Below are 16,856 nucleotides of genomic sequence, written 5' to 3'. Positions count from 1 at the left end.
CATGTACGAGGTCTCATTCCATTCCATTTTGGTTATAATTATCCCAATATTGTATGTTCTCTTATGTAATTTCTCCTTGGTGTTGCTGATAGTTTTAGTGGTGTCTTTGGTATCTCTAATTGCCTATAATTACCACTAATCTTCTCTTTAAGCTTTGTGACTTGTGGATTAATGAATTGATGTGCTGCCATAAATATGTGACATGCATACTAATTGAAACATGCTGCAGGGATCCCCCTGTAATGACTATATTTTCAAACTAATCTATCGTAAAGTTTACATGAGTGATCCTCATGGCATCATCATGTCATTATTTCAATAAATACTGGACTATTGTCAATGATAATGTATATCAATAATGCATCATAGATATTATTTTGATGATTTTTTGTGATATTGAGGTAGGCTGCTAATCTTTGTTTCTAATCTTTGTTTAAAGTCCTGGGCTGAGTGTCTTAGTCTCTAGTGAAGAATGAGCACACAGAGGATTAGTCAGGAACTCAGGCAGCCAAACTAAACCAGTCAAAAGCACAATTTATTAAGCTGTACAGACACAGTTTTATACGCAACACTATTAATATCATGAACGGTGGCGACGTGCATTTTGTTTTTCCCTGAAGAAAATTTCAGCAAACTTTTACTTGCCCGAGGCAAGAAAACAACTGGGATTTTATTGCACCAACAGAATAAAGTCTACTTTGGAAAACGTAGCCCTTCAGTTGGCCAGCAGGCGTTGGATATATGATCAAGTCGCTGACGGCAGACGTGGTTAAACAAAGGGGAAGTTAATTAATTAACATTCAGAGTAGAGTTTGACTCAGAGTGCTGGATGCTGTCGCAGACTGATGATTGAGTTATGACAGAGGCTCCACTTAACCTCTCCGCTGAGCTAGCAGTCATATCCCTAATTAATATACACACTTATTACTTGTAGTAGAAAGCCCTGCATTTCACTGTGTTTATTTATTCGAGTGGGCACTGAAAGACTGTTTTGTCGGTCTCCAAAGCCCCCGAAACCTGAAGCGAAAGCAAAGTTGTTGATACAGTCAATCATTCTGCTCCTACCCTTGCATATTTCTTTCGTCAAGTAATGGTCTCCAATCGATTGCCCACAAATGACTGCTAAATGAGGCTGTTATGCTAGTGTGAGAAGTACTGTAGGAACACTCAACATTTCATTTTAGAGGCAGAAATTCTAATTGGCATGAAATATTAGGTTTTACATTCAACTACAGACCTGGCAGAGTCGTTCCACTTGATGGCTTCTATGATGAACAGAACATTGATTGCCATTATTCTTCCCCCGGGACTCTAAAGCACCTCGGAGAACCACTTCACAGTTGAAGAAGAGGGACTTAAAAGAAATTGCAGCCACTAGCGTCAGCGTAATAGGCCTTTTACAAAAACCCAGGTCTGAAAAGTGGAGATTGCTGTCAATGAAAGATTGGGAATGGGGTTTGAAAGTGCTATGAGACTTATGATTGACTCAATTTGAGGTTGATACATTATCTGGCTCTTTTTTTATCTTTGAATATCATATGCTATTGTGGTAAAGTATTGCATGTGAAATTACAAAAATACAACAGAAGTTGGGAGAGTAATTATATTGTACCTGTTGTCAATGCTTAGATTTGAAATCTGTGTTGTTATTATTTATTCCATTACCTTAGTTTACAGTATATGGAAGATACCAAGCCTGTCATGCAATTTTATGAATTTTTGTTGAGTTAAATATATACTTAAAACACCCCACCAACCAGGCTCTATCTTTGAGCTCATCTAACCACTAATCAATCACTTGTCTAACTTACGAGTGTTGTGTTCTTGCATGGAAACTTCAGGAAGAAGTCAGCAACTTTGATGGCTTGGCAGTAACACATTGAGCTGCAGAGTCTGGTCATGTCCTTATCCAAAACCATGAGGTCTGATCCCTCTTCCAGATGTAGAGCTGACTGGGAGAACCAACACCAGATAAGGGTCAAGCAGAGAATCTCATCGATCAACTTCAGGACCAGACTGACTGCCAGGTCAAAGTGTGTGTGTGTGTGTGTGTGTGTGTGTGTGTGTGTGTGTGCGCGCGCGTGTGTGCGTATGTGTATGTGTGTGCGCGCGCGTGTGTGCGTATGTGTATGTGTGTGTGTGTGTGTGCATGTGTGTGTGCGCCAGCCTTTGAAACGAAACAGCTGAGGTCCCACCACTTCACCTCCACCCACGATGTAATGGCTGCAAAATCTCAGCTCAAGCAGGTACATCATGTATAGGAAGGTCTGTTCCAGAAAATATTAATAAAATAATAAACAATTTAATCTTTATCCTAACAATTCCAAAATGTACAACTTTGAATGCATTTTCTCATTCAAACAGTCACATTCTTATTGTGACTAAATACAGTACATCCCGCTAGTATTTATTTTCAACGTCCGAAGTTTCCTGGCTAACCATAAAACACAATTAAAACAATCAAAATGGTCAGAGTGCACATTTCATTGCCCCTTCCATAAAGATAAACAATGTTCCGAGTAAGTTTGCTGTTTTCAATTAGTGCTTTTAGGGCCCTCTGCCCTGGTCCGTCTCATCCATCTATTGTATTCTATTAAGTCCCTTTATCTCTGCACGCTGGGCACAAAAAAGTTCAAAGCTTTTAGCATTTAGAGCATTATTAAATGTGTTCTACATGCCGTTTTACCAATGATCGCTCTAATGCATCCCTGACATCCATCAGCAGTGTATATAATTACAGTCCCTTTCTATCAGTTGGACATTTAAGCTGCCCTTTTTTATTTTACTCCTGTATTCAAGCACAGATATATTACGTCTGGTGTCTAACCGAAAACATGTTTCCCGAAGCGGTCAAGTAAAGTAGTATCAAATGAATTTGAAAAGTTATTCTTTCTCTGGGACTTTGCCCCGGTGGGATAGGAGAAGTATGTGACCCTACGTTGAATCAGCAGTCGGTTCTGGAGCGTGTTTTTCTAGTGTTCTCTTATCTGCTGGCCAGAATAAAAAATGTTTTTTTGCGGGTTCTAAAATCCAAAGTAATATTGCGGCTGTCCTCTCAGATAGATATCAGTGGAAACATGTTTGTAGTTAAGTCTGAACAGGATGCGGTGGATTGAAGGCCACTCTCCCCATGCAAATACTAGAAGGAGCCATGATTTAAACAGTTATTCATTTTTTTGAGGGAGGAATGACATGGAGAACCAAACATGTAGGCCCGTGTTCATTTAACCGTGGAAATATTGGAAGAGGATATCTGTAAGTAATGTATTAAGAGCCAATTTACTGGAGCTTATGAGATGTTATCCTCTATTCTTTTTGGATGTATTATTGATGAATAGGTTTAGGTGGAAACATTGAGTTGTGCGGATACATCTATGAGAATGTTCATGGCATTATGAAACCTTGACAATGTAGAAGGGACCTACATGAATTCCTGTGACTTGCATTTGAAAGAAAGTATGACTGGACATTTTTGTGTTCTCAGAATGTATACGCCATACTGTAAAATAACTGTAGGCTATAGGGCAAGGTCAGAGATAAAGGGAGTGAACAAGAGAGAGAATAAGAGACAAAGAAAGGGAGAGAGGGGTTGAGAGAGAGAGAGACAAGGAATACTTTCTCCTACCTCTAGGGGGAGACATAATGTGGGAAACCTCACCCTGTCTCCTCCCTCCTCCTTCACAACACCCCAGTCGAAAAACAACCATTACTCAGTCTGCTCCCTGTTCAGATGTTTATGCCAACAGTGGTGTGAGTCTTAACTCAACCTCAGGTCTGTGGGAGAATGTGTGATCAGAGTGAGGGCTGAGCCACTGGCTGCCCCCATCACCTCAAACCAGAATGGATGATTAGGAACTGCAATAAAACAGTGACAGATCACTGCTAGCAATGGCACAATGGAAAAGTATCGTAATGTCAATGAGGTGATGTTGACGTCTTTTTAGAGTTCTATTGCTTTGTTGTTTACCTTTGGAAGGTCTGTCGCTAGTTGCTAATATTTTCTGTGTGTGTGTGGGGGGGGGGGACTGTTGTGCTTGTACGGTATGTCCTCGTAAGCATACAGGTTACTTGGGTTCTCAAGTTCGTGTTATTTTGTATATTCGTGTGTGTTTCTTTCTGTATTTGTGTGTTCCGTGCATGTGTGTGTTGCCATCCTGGGAAAATAAATGACATCCACCCCACTCATATGTTTTTGATTAAAAAAATCTTCCTGGTCTCTCTCCACTCGTCCTCAGCCACTAAATAGCTCCAGGTTTAGCCTCAACTGCCTCCCATTTTAACATGCAGGCTCTAATCACAGCCAGCCGCACGGGCTCTACACACACACACACTTACCACACACACACACACACACACACTTACCACACACACACACACACCACCCATACACACATCACTGATATGGTTTCAATTGTCAATTTAAGTTGCAAAAATGATAATAGAATTCTACTGTGACCAATAAAATTTGTTGCCTATAGGGTAGTTTTTGAATGTATAATGCTTTGTATTTTAGTAAAAGTTGCCTGCGTGAAGATGAATTATGCTGATAGTTTTTTTGTGTGCATCACAAGGTGATTTACAAGACATGGCCCTGAGGTGGTAGAGAATACATAGGTCTTACTTTATTCTCAGCTGTCACTGTGTGGAGAGAGGTTTGGAACGCTCTGGGTGGGTCCGGACTGGAAGGAAATGTACAGTATGTTTTCCATCTACAGCAGAGAGCTGTGTGTAAGACCTCTGAGTCACGCTATTTATGTGTGCACTACAAAACACTCATCATTTATTAGAAGCTGGCCAAATTAAAAACAAATGGCAGAGGTGATTAAGTCCATTGATTCAACACTGTATTTTTACTCTGTGAAAATGTCCAATGCCTGAACTTGAGGAGCTAATGTCCCTCTCTCTCTCTCCACTGACACTCTCACATGAAACCCACACACATTCACATAAACTGCATACGCACACACACACACACACACACACACACACACACACACACACACACACACACACACACACACACACACACACACACACACACACACACACACACACACACACACACACACACACACACACACACACACTTTCACACTCATCATATGCTGCTGCTACTCTGTTCTTCATTCTTACTCTTAATATGATATATTATCTATGCCTACCCACAGGGCAAAAACGTTGTTTTCCATGTCATTTAAACAAAAAAACTCCATGTGATGACGTTTAACCAACGTGGATAACAAATTGAATTTGCAACCAGTATAAACTTAAGGGAATTTTTTTTTTTTTCACCCAACTTTTAAACTCAATCTAATGATATGGTGACATGTTTTGTTGATTTCATGTTGAATACATGAAATCTGCCAAATATAAATCAAAACTAGACGTTGAAATTACGTCTGTGCCCAGTGGGTAGTCACTTTACCCTGCCTTTATGTACATATCTACCTCAAATACCTCATACCGCTCAGCACTTTGATCTCGTACTAGTACATCCTGTTTATAGCTTCATTCCTTTGTATTTAATTCCGCTTGCGTTACTATTTTCATTTGTATTATTATTTTTTAACTCTGCATCGTTGGGAAGGGCTCGTAAGCAAGTATTTCACGGTAAAGTCTACACAACTTGTATTTAGAGCATGTGACAAATAAAATGTGATTTTGCTTCAATTTGACCCCTCCCCACCCTGTTCATTAAAGAGATTATGCTGGGAAGTATGCACTGTCAATTGTCTGATGCAGAGGCCTATCTACCTACTGTAGTTGGCAGATCTAGAGGCCAAGGTAAAAAAAGGAGCAGGCTGCAGGCATGAGATCTTATCATCCCTGCAGTGGAGCACCTGGACCTCAGAGCCATTACCACCCACACACACCTATGCGTGCATTCACACACACACACACACACACACACACACACACACACACACACACACACACACACACACACACACACACACACACACACACACACACACACACACACACACACACACACGCACACACTGCCATCCACCATCCACACACTGCTGCCAGAGTGACTGACAGGCCAATTCAGACCCATGGCCTTCGCTAACAAAGACTGAGTGAGTGACTGTGTGTGTGTGTGTGTGTGTGTGTGTGTGCATGGGTGCATGCATGCGCACGCTTGTGTGTGTGTGTTCTTGAGAGGTACCGACAGAGAGAGAGATACTGTCCACAAACGTCCATTTTCTCTAAGTATGTTTTGCTTTAACTGGCAACATTCAATTTGGCAATGTTGTGTTTTGCAATCTTGCCAATGAAGCATAATTAAATTGAATTGAATACAGAGAGAGTGATCACAGGGAGAATGATATAAGTAGTTTTCACATATAGTGTGCACATCATTTCCAAGAGACAGGTCATTTCCTGCTCTTCATTTAACAGCTTCTCACAGCCAATCCCATGAGTCAAAGCTTAGCTCTCAGCACACAAACGACCACCTCTAGTTTACAGCACTGTACTGTGGCAAATCAAATCAAACCAAATCAAATCAGCACAGCATTTCCAGCAGATGCCGAGAAAACAATCAAACTGTTTATTTTACAGTCTGATACAAATCCTTAATCTATCGATCAATTGGTCAATCAACCAATTGATGTTCAGTATCGATTAATCAAACAATCAGTCCGTCCATCTGTCAGTCGGGTCTCTGTCCATGGCTCCGAACTCCTGTTCAACGCTGCCAATTTGCATAAACGCTTGCAGCTGTATTAAGGTGAAAGCCTTTTCAACATCCAGGCCTGTTTTAGTATGCATATATGAATGCTAATTACACGTTCATGTTCATGTTTCGATTCTTAAAGTCAGGCTACATTGGTGATCAGTCTATTGTGACCAGTCTTATCTTTCCAAAAAGATACGCCCTACCTACTGCATGTCAGAGAAATGACGCCGTTTTTCTGTTATTTCTTTTGAGTCCTTGACGAGTTGTCGTTCCAAAATACTTTTAAAAATAAACATTGCATTCTAAAAGATAACCTTACAAATTGTATGTGTAGTATTATGTACATGTAGTATCATGGATCTGTAGAATTCTGCATTTGTAGTCTTATGTATCTGTAGTATTCTCTGTTGAAGAGATGATTGATTAAGCATGTCCCTTGAGATTTCACTCTACGTTAAATCTGAAACACATTTACTCCCCATAGGCCTACTTAAAATCCAACATAGAAATGTGACTATTAGACACATTTCCAGGGCCAAATTCTAAATAGAAATATAACTCACATTCTGCAAATACAAGTCTCCCGCTGAGATAGTTGCGTGATTAACATGGACATTGAGCCATGCGCATGTATCTCCTTCGGGCTCTCAGAGCTCTGCCAGCGAAAGACTCTAGTAGAGATCCCAAAATTCCCACTGCAACAGAGAAAAAGGTCAAAGAGCAAGAAGAAGCAGCAGAGGCAGGCAGCCACCTTAGGGTGAGGCTAACAGTTAGATGACCTGGGTGACTGGGGCAGATCTGAAACAGGGCCATTCAGGTAGCTACTACGGTATAACAGCACTGAGTAATGACCAGCAACCCGGCATACTGGAAAATATTTTCTCGTCGGACAGCAGCTGAAATGAAGGGCCACGTTTTATGGTTATCGTTTTTCTTATGAACTTTTCCTACAAGCCCATTTTTCCTTTAAGTCATTGTTATTTACGAGTGGTTTTATTAGTGCAGTGTTTGTGGAGCTCATTTTGAAGTAAAGAGATGCGGAGAAAGATGTGTTTGAGCTGTTGGTTGAATTATAATGATGAAGGTTTTAGGGAGTGGTTTCAGCACTGAGCAGAAGTCGCTTTGCTATAGTCATTAAAAAGGCATTATCGTGCATTGAGTTTAAATGGAGAACTTTTCATTAATAATGTAAGGGAAAGTGCTTGTCTCTGTGTATGTTTTGTGTTTGTGCGTGTGTGTGTGTGTGTGTGGTGTCTGTCTGTGTGTGTGTGTCCATAAGAGTGTCTATCTTTTTCTGTGTATGTGTGTCTGTGTGTGTGTTGTGTCTGCCTGTGTGTGTGTGTGTGTGCGTCCATAAGTGTCTATATTTGTCTGTCTGTCTGTCTGTCTGTCTGTCTGTCTGTCTGTCTGTCTGTGCGTCTGTCTGTCTGTCTGTCTGTCTGTGCCTGCGTGTTTCTTTGACTTTCTTCTCCCAAGGCCTATTGTTCTGTTGAGTCTGTCTGAGCCTCTGCAGAGAGAAGGGAATCATCTGAGTTATCACAGCTCAATGTGAAACAGCCGCGTGCACGCACACACACACACACACACACACACACACACACACACACACACACACACACACACACACACACACACACACACTCTCCCACTGCTTCATCACTGCTAGCCTGCAGAGTAGCGATTTCCCTTCCTAAGCTTTTAGCCTTCACATCTGGGATGGGGGTGAGAGAGCTTTAGCTGTTTATGTAAGGGTAGTCTTTATGGGGTGGCAAGAGTAACCTCCTCCCATCACTGCATTCATCATTCGGATTGTTTCATCCTTCTGAGATTCTAACTTGGAACCCCCTCTTCATTTTCATAGTTCTATACTTAGAACCCCATTCGGTGGCTCTGTGTTTTGGCTAGGACAGAAGTGTCAGGGGTAAATCCGAGCATGACTTTCCCTTACCACAATTTGTAGGTGACTTGTTACTGTGCCTGAATGTTGTAAACAGAGAACCACTCTCTTGAGTTCCCTATGCTGGATAAGAATAGAACACATACAGCCAGGTCCATAATCTTTGGCACCCTTCAGCAAAAAAAGAAATATTACAAATATTGAGCTATATTGTATGCAAAAAATAATTCTTTTTTTTCTAATACAATTGCTCAGAGAAAAAATATTTTTGTTTAACAAGTAATATCATTTTTCCCTCCAAAATAAAAATAGCAAGCAAAATAGCCCCACAGATTCACCACCAAAATTTTAAGTAGGTACGGGGTTCTTTTCTGCATATGCATCCTTATTTCAACGCCAAACCCACCACTGGTGTGCATGGCCAAAGAGTTATATTTTCATGTCATCCAACAAATGTACACACCTTGAGTTTGCTAAACTGCATTGGCACTTGGATTGGAACCAGAACTATGGTCCGATGACATGAAAATAGAGCTCTTTGGCCATGCAGACGAGTGGTGGGCGTCGAAATAAGGATGCATATGCAGAAAATAGCCCCATACATACTGTCAGATATGGATCTTTGATGTTTTGGGGCCATTTTGTTTCCACTGATCCTGGGGCATCATGAACTTTACCCAGTACCAGGACATTTTAGCCAAAAACCTGGTAGCCTCTGCCAGGAGGCTGAAACTTGATCTCAAGTGGATCTTCCACCAAGGCAATAACCCCAAACACATCAAAATCCACAAAGTAATGGTTCATTGACAACAAAAATCAACATTTTGCAATGGCCATCACTTGCATTGAAACCCTGCGGTTTGAATTGAAGAGGGCCGTCCATAAGTGCAGACGAAGGTTATAAAGGATCTGCAGGAAATTCTGTATGGAGGAATGGTCTAAGATCCCTCCCCATGTGTTCCCCAATCTCACAAAACATTTTAGTAAAAGGCTCAGTGCCGTTATTCTCGCAAGGCGACGTATTGAGGTTTTGAAAAAAAGAGAGTGCCAATAATTTTAATCCCAATCTTTTGAAATGAAAAAATATCATTGTCTGAGCAATTGTACTAGTATGAAGTAAAAAAATGTTCCCCCCTTTTTTTTGCATACGATACAACTCTGTATTTTGTATTATTTATTTGATACAGTCTTTTTTGCTCATCTTCATCAAGGGTACCAATAATTCCGGATGTGATTGTACGTCTACTGAACTGAAAACATTTCATCTGTTAAAACATCAGGTAAGCATTTGTTTCATTTCGTGCACCTCTTGGACTGATTCTTATGTAGCGTTCAGTGTATTCATTACATGGGTGCCTGATCTGGAGCAAGAACAATGACCTTATTGTTTCCTTCTCTGCTGATTCAAATCAGAGGAATTTCTGGCTGCCGTTATTGATGTGTGTGTGTGTGTGTGTGTGTGTGTGTGTGTGTGTGTGTGTGTGTGTGTGTGTGTGTGTGTGTGTGTGTGTGTGTGTGTGTGTGTGTGTGTGTGTGTGTGTGATCCACCTCTCTGTAATCTTACCACTCAGCACAGCACATCAAAACCAGGAGAGAGCAGATATAACAGTGTTCAATGCACACTAAAGGGAGTACTGAACACAAATAAGTATTACTCCAACTTGAATAATGATATTGTTCTTGGCACACGGAATCCCATATCTTTACAGATGTCTGTCTGTATGGAATAAAGAGGTAATGACAGAAGGAAAATATAAATGTTCTCAGCAAAAAGACTGGATTTAGGACATTTCGAAAAAACTTATCTTGACCGGAAAGTTAGAGAAGTGCTAATGCTTTGAGGTATAGGCAGGAAATGAAAAAAAAAGCTTAGACTGTACGTGTCATTCAAGCCACTAGAATATAATCAATGTTTGTTGTGTGAGTGTTAAAGGAGAATGGATTTAGTTACTATTGTATTCAAAAGAGATGCAAAGAGCCAGTACATACTGCAACACTTTATTTTACAATCCAAAGTTGATGGCTTCTAATTAACTATTTACTGGGAAATGGCTGTTTTATGTTAATTAGAAATCATTAAAGAAAATCTAGCCACTACCTGGTGCATAGTTGTCAGGTAGCACAAGACTCGTTTCAATGAATCCCAAAGAAAGAAAATAGCAATTATTGTGTTATTACCATTTTACATTGTAATTCATATGGAAATTCCAGGTATACACAGGATTGTAAGAAAAAAAAAAGTGTAGGAGACCATGTTTGCTATAACCCATATGGTCATATGTTATGTGATACTGTATGTACTGTAGAATTAGTTTACTACATCCTCCTAAACATTGATCTGATTTAGTACAGGAAACAGAATCATTGGTTGTTTATTTGGTCTTCATGGGAGCATGAGGCGGTTGCTTATATGTTGGTACTGTAAGTCATTCTGCGTTTCCAAAACAAGTCTATTCCTCGGTCTGAGTTCTATTAAAAGGCATTGTTTGATTAGGTCATGATGGTCCCATTATCATGACCTAAACATTTGTAGCATGAAAAAAACAGATTTTCTTTTCCTATGCTCTTTTTGAGCCTCCACAGCCTCTGTAGCGGTCTCTGGACACTGTCTCTGTCAGCCATAAATCTGGACCATAACCAGTGTTATTGAGGTGGTGTGATTATTACTCATCTGTAACACCATCAACAATTTGTTCCCCCTGACACTTCCTGGTCAGTGATGCCAGAACTGATTACTCGCTGTGTCAGAGTCGATAAGAAACTCACTCTGCTAAAAAAAAATCACCTCAGCTCAAAATGAATCTCTTCATTTTACACAATCACTTTGCTACAGACGACCACACCCATAAAGCTAATTTAGCTGTAGATTCTATCAAGTGGCAAAATGGCAAATTTAGGGAAAAGTCATTCGTGGGGCTGGAGTCAAGAAGCAAGAAGACCTGGAAATCCAACATGCCACTGACGGTAACAACGAGTGTCAGGGATTTAGAGTCATCTAGTGCTGGATTGTACCAGCGTTACAACACCATTATAACAACACCCTCAAGAGAAGAACAAAATAATACATGTAGCTACTTATATTGTGGTATTGATTGTGTCAAAAAGCAAGGCAACACTTCCCTGGACTGTGCTTTATTGAAGAGCTTCAACCCAGGCACTAATCCATTACCATTGACACGTAGTAATTAATAAGAACCTTCATATAGAATATTGTATTCAGTGATGTACTGTGCTGGATGACTTGTGCTGTGCGCATGTTCTCATTGATTGTTGATTACAGCTGTAGACAATGACTAAAGACTTCATCCATCACCCAAGCATAATGAGCTTCCATTGCAGACTCAACCCTGATCTATCTCGCTCAAATGGCCTGTCTTTGAGAGAAACAAAGATTGAGAGGCAATCGTGGGTTATTATGTGACTACTGTGAGATTGGAAAGGGGCATGGGGGGGAGGTGTAGGCTGTAGTTTCAGGGAACCTTCCATTGCCTAAGGCTACAGTCTTGCCGATACTCTGTGTCTCACCCTCAGGCCAAGTGCCGGATCAATGCCGTAGCGTTTCATCACATGGTGGGATAAGACTAATGTGTGTCTGTTAGGCCCAGACAGGATTCCTGGGGAGAAGTATGCATGTGAACTAATAAGTTGTGCTACCTATCGTTGTCACGGCGATTACCATCTCCACTGGACATTGATCTCAGCAGGAGAAGGAGGAAGGAAGTAAAACAACAACAAAAACAACATGGCAGCCTACTTGGGCGATTCAGCAATCACGCTTTTTCAACTGAAATTCAGCTCTTTTACTGCGGCTAAGGAGCCTCTTGACGATACCATACGTTGAATTACATCTATTTTGTTTTGTCAAGTGGAAGTCAAGCCCAGCATGGAAATTGGGAATTATTCACAGCTGTTTTTGCTCTGGATGTTTTGGCCCCTGTCTCAGTGTGTGATGCAGGAGCTGGGCTGTGTCCAGTGTCCTGACAGCTGATGATAACAGCACAGAGTGGCCCTTGGCCCCCAGGGACCGTTTCTACAACCAGATGTGTTTTGACGGCACTAATGAACATTTGTCTGGTAAATGTGATATGCTGGACTTGATGGCTGGGCAAGATTGTGGGTTTTTATCCCATAGAGACCATTAAAGGCACTAAGAGAGGTGATCGATACATACCACAAGTGACAAACAGCATCATCTTTATCGATGAGACAAGGGTTGAACCGAAAAAGGCTGCTCTCAATGGATATTGGAACTGGCTTTGTTATAATCACATTTGAAATCCCCCCTCAAACAACACTCACAGATATATATTAATAGTCCTACACCAAGCGACAGCTTTAATAACGTAGTAACGCAGTAGGTCAGCTATATTTCCGTTACATGTCCAAGCCTAGTTAAGTTAAACAACATCAGTGTATATTTTGAACAATGTATTGAGCAATAGTTAGCCTTGACACTTTTCTTATCTCATCTCTATTTCACCTCTATCTCTGAAATAACATACTTTAAACTCTGCTACTCGTCACAAGAGCCTTTAGCTGTACATGGACAGTAACATGGAAAGCGGAGATAAAGAGCTGGATTGTCGAATCAAATTAGCTTCACGTGTATTGCAGTAGAAACACAACAGGCCGACTGCAATGAATAGCCCATTCCGCAAGGCTGGCTCTGGAGACTGAAGGGTCATACACGACTCTGAAGCCTAGAACAGCAGAGAAGAATCTCTCATATTGTGTTCTCTGGGTAAAAATTAAAGCTGAAATTCAAATAGAAATGTTAGCTATAGATCTGTCATTCTCATTGAAAGTAAGTCTAAGAAGTGGTAGATCTGTTCTGTGTGTGATATTTCTATGCTACACATTTTTAAGTTTTGTTTTTGAGTATTTTACTTTCGGTTTTGTACCCCAGCTTCAAACAGCTAAAAATATTTATTAATATATATTTCACAGCAGTTTAGATGGTGCAATGATTATCTGCGCTACACTTCCTGGTTGTGTCTCATAACCTGAAATGAGGTGGTATATTTGAATTTTAGCAACCAGGAAATGGCAGAGCGATTTCTGCATCGTGCACCTTTAACATTTCTAATTTCTCTGGCATTTAGCAGGCAGCCCCAAAGGCCAATGCAGATCTCTCAGGCAATGACTTAACTCTTCACTAATATACAGTAAATGCTGACAACCAATCAAATTGCTCCATCTCCAGTTAAAGTTTCTTCAGGCTCCCAGAGAGAGGGATGGAGAGGGAGGGAGGGAGAGAAGCTGTCCAAGAACACATCACAAATCACATCTCTCTTCTCCTCCCTCTCCGTTTTGACCGAGTGGGGTGGTCGCCTCTTATTACGAGCAATTTAAAGAGGATCCTTTTCCCTTTCATTCCTTTATTGTAATTGTTTAAGTATCAGAGCTCACATCAGGGTACTGCCAGGGTGAAGGAAGCCTCTTTTGTTGGAAAGGAGGAAACAGCGTAGCGATTGTTCTTGTTTTTAGTGGTCACATCTTACACGAGTTAACCTCTTTAATTAAGAGTACTTAGCTGTGTGGGCCAGGACGGGGCAGGAAGCGACGGTTGACTCCCTGCCAAGCTGGATGGGGTTTCTCGGCTGCCGATGCTCCAAGCCAGCGCTGAATGGGAGTCTGGCTTGTCAGCAGATGCTGGGCTCAGGGATCTGTGTCTGTCTGCTGAGCTACAAGAGCTTCTTTCCTCCAACAAGAGAGGGAAGGAAAAAAGAAAAGAAGATGGAGGGAGAAACTTGTTTTGTCTTCTCTGAAACGGAATCCTTGGCGTAGTCAATCAGTATTTTCTGGCCCAAAGAAGACATTAATACAGGATTGTTCTCTATGGGGACATCATCAGTTGCTGAGCAGTTTATCAAGAATATTCTGAAGGATATGAGAGACGGCCTTGACACAGACTCCAAGAAAATTTAAATATTTGAGTACTCTCTGTTTCAATATGCTGTTGAGGCATTATAAATGCTTACAGAGAATTAATGGGAACATGTTAAAATATCAATTCAATGTCATGGTTGGAGACATACTCATGTCGAAATAATGTCAGTTGTTGTCAATCACAAAGAATGATTCACCACATTCACAAAAAAACAAAAGACAAATGGAAGACGAATGTTTTGTGTCTCTCATAAGTTCCACATAATGAATCACAGTTCTGAAGCATCGGTTCTGGCAAAAACCAGATCCAGCCTAATGCTTTCGCATGGTAACTTCATCCAGCATTCAGCCCTAAATGAATACATACGTCATGTGGTTTAGATATATCTGCATTAGTTTCACCAGAGCTCCAAAAAAGACGCCTCTAATTTCAGTTTTTGATTTTGTAACTATGCTTTATCCTTTGTGGCAACACAGAATGTTCTAAGGGACAACCCCATAAACTTCATATACATTCATATGTTTACCAGTCACAGAGGGAGGAGGGACGATGACTTGCACGTGAAACTTTCCACCATGAAAAAAGATATACTCTTTATACTCAAATACTCTTTCTTTGACAAAGAAGATTAAAATGCTTTGAGTTTATTCTGTTTTAGGGTAGATTTCATCAGTACAGTCAGTGACAAACGATGTGCTCAGTGCAAAAGTTCTCAGTCATCTTTAGAATAGAGCTGCATCGTCATTTACTCCGTGTTCACAGCTGTTTTTAAACATTCAAATCAATAATATATCCCCACTGATTCTTAAAGAGTATCACTTGTTACATGCTCTTAGCAATGAGACTGGTTCCTAACAGGCTGAAAGACTGAAACAACCCCGTATAGAGTTTCCCTGTCGTGAACTTCAACATAGAAGCGAAAGGGGTCTTTTAAAGTTCAAAGTTATTGGGTGTCCCATGGGGCTAACCTGAGAGGACTGATAGACCCTTTTTGTCGAAGGATTCCAAAAGTACCCCCTTTCCCCTCACCTGCCCGTTCAAAATGCAATGACCGAAATAACACAATTGTATCTGTTGCAATTGAGGCTTTATCTATAATGAAATCTGAACTGAACCGGTATTTCTGGGGGTAGAAATTATAGTGTGCCGCAAGTAACACCTGGAAATAGCACCTGCAGATGTCACATAGCATTATTTAGTGTTTCCTTTAGAGCATATTTTAGAGATCTGAGGGAGATTGGAGAAGAAATCAGTCACTGTGTCTAATTGACTATTTCTTTGATCTGGGATCAATCTCCACCATGAACTGTGGTTTGGTTAAGGGGGGGGATGATAACCCCATTTCCCAAGTTTATCACAAGTTTCAAGAGCGCATGGTCTATGTTCAGTCTTTCCCCATACGGTCTAGGTCTGTCTGCATTGTTGACTGCTCGTACACACACACACACACGCACACAGACAAACAGACAACCACACACAAACAAATACATACACGCACGCACACAGACAAACAGACAACCACACACAAACAAATACATACACGCACGCACACAGACAAACAGACAACCACACACAAACAAATACATACACGCACGCACACAGACAAACAGACAACCACACACAAACAAATACATACACGCACGCACACAGACAAACAGACAACCACACACAAACAAATACATACACACACACACAGACAAACACACACAAACAAATACATACACGCACGCACACAGACAAACAGACAACCACACACAAACAAATACATACACACACAAATTGGGATTCACCCCCGAGACCACCAGACCTAAATGTTTCACCCCTCCTCACCTTTCCCATATTAACATCCAACCACATCCAACTCAACACAGATGTCATCCCTCCTTCTTCGGACGCTGGGACTAACTCGTCCCTCCATTCGTGTCTAGAGGTGATAGATGTGACTAGGACAAACACAACCATTGATGACAATACAGAGGTGCATGCGATGCACTACTAATCAACCTCTAGGAACAGTATAGCAAAACACCACTTACATCAGATAAACCGCTGTTGTTGTGTTTGGTTCAGGTCTAACCTACTGACAGCAACGTTTTACATATTGAGATGTTTAGCAGCAGCAGCAGGGGCCTCCTTTCAATGGTAAAGCATTGTGAATCAGTGAGCCTGCTCAAGCACTCAGTTTCAGCTGTTCTGGGAATTCTCACCCCGCCTGTGGCTTGTTATTTGCCACCCATCGCTGTGCACAGTGTTGGTAAAGTAGGGGTATAGCTTTAAAACAACAACGTGCATTATGGGTAACGTAGTAAGTTAACTTTAGTTTTTGATGCAATAGTGGTTGTGGCGGAGAGGCAGCCAGACTGTGAGCCACGCTCTTTATGCTC

The sequence above is a fragment of the Oncorhynchus tshawytscha genome, linkage group LG04 (genome assembly GCF_018296145.1).
Source record: "Oncorhynchus tshawytscha isolate Ot180627B linkage group LG04, Otsh_v2.0, whole genome shotgun sequence".
Taxonomy (NCBI): Eukaryota; Metazoa; Chordata; class Actinopteri; order Salmoniformes; family Salmonidae; genus Oncorhynchus; species Oncorhynchus tshawytscha.
Note: the sequence above shows the minus strand (reverse complement) of the source record.